Raw genomic sequence first — 8,580 nt, forward strand, 5'->3', positions numbered from 1 at the left:
TTGCAAAAAAGTGAAGAAAATAACGCCAATAAAAGTCAAATCTTGACTGCTTCATTTTCCTCATTAGCAACTTAAAAATACCAGCAGTTACAGTTTTAGCTAAACATGGAGTTTATGAACCTTGTGTTTCTATGTCTGAAGATAATAGAAGGTCAGGAAGGCGTTGCTAATGATTTCTTTGCTCTTGCAGCTTTCCCTTGAACTTACACACCCAAACAAGTTAGTAGGTGTCAAAACAATACCAGTGCTTTGGCTATATTACTCCTCTTGGTAGGTAAGATATAATCACAGGTATTCTAAAAATCCTCAGACTTTTCTGTACATAGATGCATAATTTTTCATGTAGAAAAGCAAAATTTCAATACAATCGCAGGCCACGTGCTCTCTTAGTTTTAAAAATGGAGGAGGGAAAAAACCACTAATGAGAGCAGGGAAAAAAGAGAAAGAGGGTCTGGCCCCTTCCTTGGTATGGCCCCTTTCCTCTTCCATCTTTCCTGGATCCTGTGGAACCTCCTAAGCAGCATCTTGAAAAAACCCTTTAAAGAAGGGGTTGAAACCTGTCCCCCTCACCTGCACAACTCAGTTAACTGACTACAATCTGCTCTGAATCAATGTGAATGAACTATACAACCACATTTAAAACAAATGTATCAAGTGCCCAGACCCCAGTCTTTTGTATAATCCAATGATGTGACCAACTTCTCTGGTAAAGAGGACTGTGGTCTGGGTGAGCAGTTTTGCCTTCAGGGTTGTCCTGAAAAGACATGGTCACCCTACCGTCTCTAGGGCTGCCAGATGTTGGGCACTTCACGTGCTTTTGCACACCCGGAAGTCCTGTCACACCTGCCTGGACTCCACCTGAGATCTTAGCCAGTGGGTCAAACTGAAGGCAAGCAGCTGCCTTCTTCTTTCTTCTCCATGGGCACGAGGGTCACTGTAGAGCCTAATTTCAGAAAGCTTTTCTGTTTCTCTTCTCTTCACTTTGTTCCACCTCCTGGGGTCAGGCCAGAGTGGAGTAACCTACCAGAAAAGGGAGGATAGACTGGACATGACTGGAGTAAGGAATTAAGAGAACGAGAGGGGCTGGGATGAATGGAGGAGCTGAAAAAGCACTGAACTGGGGAGACTAATAAAAGAGGCGCCGATGAGGGGAGTGTCTCAGGATTTCCTGTTCCTTCTCATGTTGCCAGCCAACACCCTCTCCCCTCCCAGCTTTCCTGAGCTCTCTCCCCACACAATCAGCACCTACATGATCACTCCTCCAGAGCAACCCTATACTTTCAAAAGATCATTTACTCTTTCTAATACCCTACAAACAACTAGAAACTATCAGTGGAAGTGCATCAATAATTGCTCAGCAATTACATTGCAAATCCATTAAAAAGGACCTAAGCTGCTTAAACCAAAATTCTGAGAAGATTTACATACATGCTTAAATTACACACTTGAATAATTTCATTTATCTCCATGCAACGGCTGGGAAAATTGCCTGTTCATAACAGGCTACAGCCTTAAACCTAGGACCTTGACCCGATAGCACAGCTATTCATCTCAGCCTGCCTCTCTGTGGCTGAATACCCAACTGGCCAAAGCTAGAGTGAAACCCCCAGTAGGGCCTAACCCTCCACCCCTCCCTTTCACAGAAGTGGCCAGCTAGGTTCAGCTGACCCTCTACTTCTTGCATACAAAGCTCTGATCCAGAGCAGGAAGTGTCTGGATAGCAGGGTAACTTCATCCAGGACTAGAGTGCTAGTCCTTCTAGCTTGCTCCTTGGCTTTGCTCTCTGTTTGATCTCCTGGCTTCTTGATCTGGTACGACTTTGGATTCCACTTACTCATCCCAGTCCTGATTGATGCCTTGATCCCTGAATGGTCCAGGGCCTGGCCGCCCGTGTCCTGGTGTAACAGTATGCTTGAACCCTTAGTTGTGCAAACATACGTGTACTTTATTTTTCTATCCTACATAGTTCCATTAAACTCACAATAGTACGGCCAAGCAAGCACATAAATGCTTGCATAACCAAGGTACTAGATTTTAATACTTGGATAAATGAAATATGTGTTAGATACATCTGAAAAAAATATTGCCAAGATATGACTTTAGTATTCTTTAGAGTTGCTAAATAATGGTTATGTAGATATCTTTATAATGCCGTGTTTCTCCTTAGGGGAAAACCTAGGTTCCAGACGGTCATTTATAAATATTTCATGTAACTCATTTATTTTCACATATTCCAGCTGCTGCTGAAAAAATTGATTTCTTTTTGTTAAAAAAACCCCTTCTGTCTCTGAAACAGATTAATATAATTGACTTAACTTACCAAAAATAAAGCTTTTCTGATAGTGGTAATTTTTTAAAATGTTTTATGGGCACATTTATGCCTGTAAAAGGCTTTAAAAAACCCCCACAAAATTATTTTTACTTTTAAAATTGTGATAACTATTTTCCTGGAGAACCATGGAAAATGGTGTAGGATTGCATAGTCATGTTGGTCGTGTACTTTAAAGGTGATTGGAAAAGAAAAAGTAAATTAAGCACATGTGCTCTTCGCCTCTTTGTGATAAAAAATTTACATCTTTTTTTAGCCTGAAAAACCTTATGGTATTTGGAGACCTAGGAAAATAAGAACATAATTAAAAGGGAAAGAATTTTTACTAAAATTGCTTCAGATTTGCTTGTTAACACCTACATGACTTCATTGACTGGCTGATTTTTAGAGAGGTTTTCTTTCAGGGTAATGCCTTTAAGTAATGTATGAGAGTACACTCTTTCCAGAAACCCAGACACTCAGGAAATCCTCCAGCAAAAGCAGGGAAGACCAGACCTGACCCGTGTTTTAAGCCCTTCAGGCCGTCTGAAGCAAAATAATCTTTTGCAGTCCACTTTTTAAAAACAAAGATTAATGCCTTTAATGGAAATGAGCTTCTCATCAGAATTAAGTGGATTTCTTTTTTGGCGGGGTGTGCAGACCTGAATTGAAGTGGTTTATTCATTTCTCTCTCCTGTTATAGTAATTTCAAATGAAGTTGTAAAAATAAATAAATAAAAGTTCGTTTGTCAAGCAATGTGGTTTAATGCTCAGGGCACTGAGCTTCGGAACAGTTGGGCTTTATTCCCAAATACACAGCTCGCTGGCTGCACAGTCTCTCTGCATCTATGTGTCCCCTTCCCACCCCTTTGTTGTCGTGTCCTTTTCGATTTGTAAGCTCTTCAAAGCAAGTATAGACTGTACAAGTTTAGTACAGTGATTTTCAACCAGGATGCTGCCAAATACTTTGAAGGATGCTGTGAGGTGCGAGGAGATGAGCTAGTTTCAGCCTTGTCCCTGCTTGGACAGTCTTCCACCCCTACAGCCTCACCCAGTGTAAGGAAGTGAGCACTGCAATATATACAGTTGTTTTTGAAAAGGGGTGTCACTTAATTGGGTGAAATTGGGTGTTCCCAAAAGATGTGAAGTGGTGCCTTGAGTCCAATGAGACGTGCTTCAAGTCCAGTGAGGGGCTCCTTCGAGTCCCAAAATGTTGCGAACCACTGGTTTAGTGCAATGGGAACTACAGTATTGGTTGGGGAGCAACTGGAATACAAATGAAAAAAAAAGCAGAATTTGGTCACAAGAACCAAATTCATCTCTGGTGCAACTTTACTTACCACAGCAAAGTTACAACAGAGGTGAATTTGGTGCAGCAGGTCTGTGGGGAATAGCTTTGTAGTTGAGGCTCCATCTCCCACGTTCTCTCTATTTTGTCACTTCATGTTATTGCATCCACCTAGTTGAGATGAAAGAAGGCATATCGGCTCTTTTACTGCCTGGAGTTTTGTGCCCTGTCTGATATTCAGTTGGAATGAGTGTTGATCCAGCATACTGTGAACGAACAGAAAGCATTCTCCTTCCGTTCATTCAAGAGGGGCTCGTGGTGCTCGATCAGGAAGAACCAAACTCTTTTTTCTGCTCACTTCTGAGTGCCCATAGCATCCAGCACACTGACAGCCAAAGAACCCTAGCTTGCAACACGTTTTTACTGTTCATCTAATGATGATTGGTTATTATGTACAATGGTTAGTGATGCCTGCAGCATGCATCTTCTGGGAAATAGACTCCAGCTGTGGACAGATGTTTGCAGATAATCCAGTTGTACTAGGATAACTATGGTTGTCAGCCTTCCTTCCACCAAGTGTCATTTGCCTACTCCCTCAATTCCCTTTTGTTGGTTCCCAATTCAAGTAATGACCCCACATGTAGACACTGCTGAAGAATAAACAGAAGCCTTTACTTTTTGGGGGCAGCAGAGGCTTCCCAAATGTGTCTGGCACTTCTGCCCCTGTAGCCATTTTTGTTTTCTCTTGAAACCAAATCCTAGAGTTTTCTTCAGGTTCTGTAAACTGCCAGCCCTCAGCTTGGCTCAAGTTGTCTCTCATCCGTTGATGCCATATTCTCTGCAGTAATATTCTTAAGGGACTGCTGGATGGCCTCCTTGGTATGGAGAGACCCACACTAGGATTTCTCCAGTTCATGGCATCTGTTTCCAGCTGTTTTACCTGTAGTATGGTGCAGTACTGCAGGGTGCCCTGATGTACCAAGCCAAGGTCAGGCCAGGCTCTTTTCTAACCCTAAGACTGCATCTTCACACATGTACCCTGGCCCTGCCTGAGACACAAAGAAACTAGATATAAGACTTCAAGACACATATTTATTTCTGGTCACATGCCTTGAGATGATGGCTCCAAGGGCTTGCACCGTATCTGTGCATGCAAGCATACTAATATACATGCCACGTGTTACTTTAATATAAAATCAGTAAAAAAGGGAATGATAAGAGCTTCTGAACAATTCCAAAGTAACAGCTGGACACTGCTGCTGAACATTGTTTCCTTTTTTTATCTTCAGTGTTGACAGCTTCGTGTTCGTTGTGCACGTAGATATTTGCTTTTGGGAACAAGATGGCTAGGAAGACTTAACCCTAGTCATGGGGCTCTACACTGAAACTAGAGCGCTGTGTTAATGGTTCAAAAAGAGATTGTGTCTTCTCTTAATTCCCAGAACAGTTAAAATAAAAGTGCAAGTATCCTCCAAGCTGCCTATCTATGTGTCTCACTCCTGACATGTTATATCAGCCCCTGTACCAAACTGTGCTAAATTAGAATTTGTGAGCTGGAAATGAAGGGCTCCATATCCCATTACTGGTCTTGTGACCCAAGAAGTCCCTTCTGCCTTCTGCTATAGTAACTCATCATTACTGATAATATTCCATGCAAAAAGATGCATGCAGGGGTGGATCTGGAGGGAGTGCTGTGCTACAGTGGTGTGGGCAAATCCCACTTTTGGACTGCACCAGTGGAGCAACAGCTAGAGACTTTTGAGAGTCCCCGAAGCAGGTAAGACTCCTCCCTCCTTTCCTCACTGTGCTCAGCAGCAGATCCTCTCCCCTCCCACCTACCCCCTTCCTTGCCCACCATCATCGCTGTTGTCCTGGCTGGACTGGCCAGGAGCAGTTCTGGAGCCTCTTCTTACCCGGGGTCAGCAGGGGACAGTGGCAGAGGTGGGCAAGGGAAGGGAGGAATGAAAGGGAAGGGCATGAAGTGCCATTGAGCACACAGAGGAGGGGAGGGATGATGAAAGGTGTGAGGGGGAGGGAGGGGAGATTCTCACTTCATTCAGGCACCTACAAAAACATTCCTGGCTGTTGCTCCTGTGGTGTGGTCTGCCCATCCTTGGGTGGGGGAGGCTAGGAGTGTGAGTGCAGCCACCCTGGCTGCATGAGTTACTGCTCCTGCACCCCCACCCTTTCAAAAAGCCTGGATCCACTTATGCATGCATGTAAAAAGGGAATGTAGATATGTTACAGAACTGAAGAACAGACTTGCTTTCTCCAAATGTTTTGTAAAATCCTCATGTTTAATGGGCTCATAGACATACTAATAGCCAGAATGGTCTCCATGTTACAGCAGTGTTGCATCAGAGTACTGAAAACAAATGGCATAGTCTGGGCATCCTTCTGTTTGAACAAGTTCTTTTTCCTGCAGTAAATAAATTTTCCCTGGGGATGAAACAAGTTGCAGGTGGATGCTTCTCTGAACTAGAAACATCTGGGAGAAGGACTGCAGCATTTTCCCTAAATAGCATGAAAATCTTCAAAAAGGCCACAAAAAAAAAAAAAACCACTGAGAACAGCCAAAACGTTCTCTGCAAGAAAGCTCATGTGGAATGATGGAAAGCTTTGGAAGAAAGACTTCCCTGGAGCTGAAAGTATTGCTTAACTGTAGGACTGTTTGAAATGACCAGCCTGTGTATAAGATTCCAAATTCAGCTTCAGTCAGAGCTGTTCACTACTGAAAATTTGTAGCCAATGTCAGTAGAAGCCAGAACACAGATTTCTCTGGAACTATTAATTTTCTTCTCTCGATTTTTGGATGTAGATCCAAATTAATTTTGTATTTAGGGCACAAACTATAGATGACTAAGAGCGAGAAGGGACTTGTTTAGTTCTCTAGCATATGTGCTTGTTTGCGCCAATGTTCTCTGTTTTGCTACAGCATGAGTTTCTCCTATTTTACAATGTTGAACCATTTATTTAGAGATATCTCAAAGGGATTTCATGGACATAGCTGAGAGAAGAATCTGGCCCTGCATGCATTCTTAATTTCATAATTACACACAAAAAGGAATGCTAAAAAAGATTGTTGTAAATGTAAAATGTAAAATTTTTTCATGTTTCAGCTGGTTGCTTAAAGTTGCTCTAAAGAATAGTGCAAATCAAGGATGTGCCCTAGTTCTTCTTGTGACCTGACAATATGACTTGTAACAGGCTAGAAATTCAGACTTCCTTGAGCCTCATCCTATAGCTAAAGAGTTTGTGACATGCTTCAGTTCAAAGCTTATCTTCAAAACAGAAGTGTGTGCTTGTACAATATCTGATTACACTGAGTATATAGTCACATTGACTACTTTGTGATTTCCAGGTACTAGAGGTTGGTCAGTAATGGGTGAAATTCATCCCAGTGCAGGGATAGCTACATCTCTTACAGCAGGGCTTAAGTGACCTTACATGATTCCCTTGCTCTGTGCTGAATTTTCCCTGCCTGTGTTGTTTGTTGGCTTTATCCATTTTTTATGCCCTGATAATACTACACACAAATCATACAATTGTTGTGCTAAATGTCATTACAATAATTTTCACCACCACGCACATAAAGAAGCACAATTCAAATTGCCATGAATGATGTAGAATACAATCCAGGGAAACAGAAAATATGGTTTTCAGTACATGGAATGATTCAGGCCTGTATTCTTAAAAACAGATTACTCTTTATTCCAGTACTACAATATTAGGACTTTGCCTAGAGGTTCTAATTCAAAATCCATTTTATTTGTGCCTCCATTACTAAAGTGAGGGACATAAGGTGGACAAATATAACATGACCGTTCTTTCAATATTTCTAAACTGTCTTTCAAGTTTATTGAACCTTTATTTTTTATGGGACCTCAGTTTCCTACGGCACCTTTCATCTGGAGCATCTTAATTTTGAACATCACAAATCACCTTATAGTAAATACTCATCAATCAAGCCTCAAAACATTTGAACCTATTAGATGAAAGTTATTATCTCTGTCCTTGAGACCCCCTCCACACATTACAGGTGTCACACAATTAACTGGTTAATTGTGCAATTACCTTGAGACCAGCTACACATGCAAAGTACTTATCACACAATAAAAAAGCTCCAATCAGCTATAAAATCAGACCTTGAAAATATGTACTAAATTTAGAGCTGGTTGTTATTGAGCTTTAATTTGCACGTGTAGCAGATGGCTGGGAGCCTCTTTAGCTGTGGGCTCCCAGCCAAAGGGGGGCACCTTGCCCAGTTGGGGCTGAGAGTCCTTAGCCCCAGCAGCTGCAGACTCTGGATCCTGGCAGCACCCCAGAGCTGCTGGGACCCAGAATCCCACAGCTGCTGATGCTGGGTCCCCACAGTGTACCTCATGGTGATCCCACACCCCCATCCCCGGGGTGTGTGAAATCCTAGGGCAGAAAGACTGCATCCCCAGGACAAGGATCACCACAGCAGCATTTCTCGTGCTCCAAGGATGCAAGGGTGCCCGCATGGCTGGGAGCCTCTCAAATGGGGTGTGTGGTATTCCCAGCTACAGGAGCTTGCTTCTTACTGGTGCAGGGGGAGCCTGGGATCATGCATGGCATGTGCATGGCAGGAGGTGCAATTGTGTGAATCGTACATTAGATCACAGTGCGCCTTTACTTGCATGTGTAGAGAGGACCTACCTTACCTCAAGATTATTTTAATTCAATGTGATCCATGTGATGCGAAATCTTAACTAAAAGCAGGAACAGAGTTATTGAGAATTCATTGGTTTAAGTTGTACACCTCGCTGTGAACGTAATATGCATAGATTTCATAGATTTCATAGACATTAGGGCTGGAAGGGATCTCAGAAGAGCATCAAGTCCAGCCCCCCACCTGAAGAGCAGGAAATCAGATGGGGTCATAGGATCCCAGCAAGATAAGCATCCAATTTACTCTTGAAGGTGCTCAAGAAATTCTTCCTTATGTCCAGCCTGAAACTGT

Source organism: Crocodylus porosus, unplaced genomic scaffold, assembly GCF_001723895.1.
Source record: "Crocodylus porosus isolate Cpor-Errol unplaced genomic scaffold, CroPor_comp1, whole genome shotgun sequence".
NCBI lineage: Eukaryota > Metazoa > Chordata > Crocodylia > Crocodylidae > Crocodylus > Crocodylus porosus.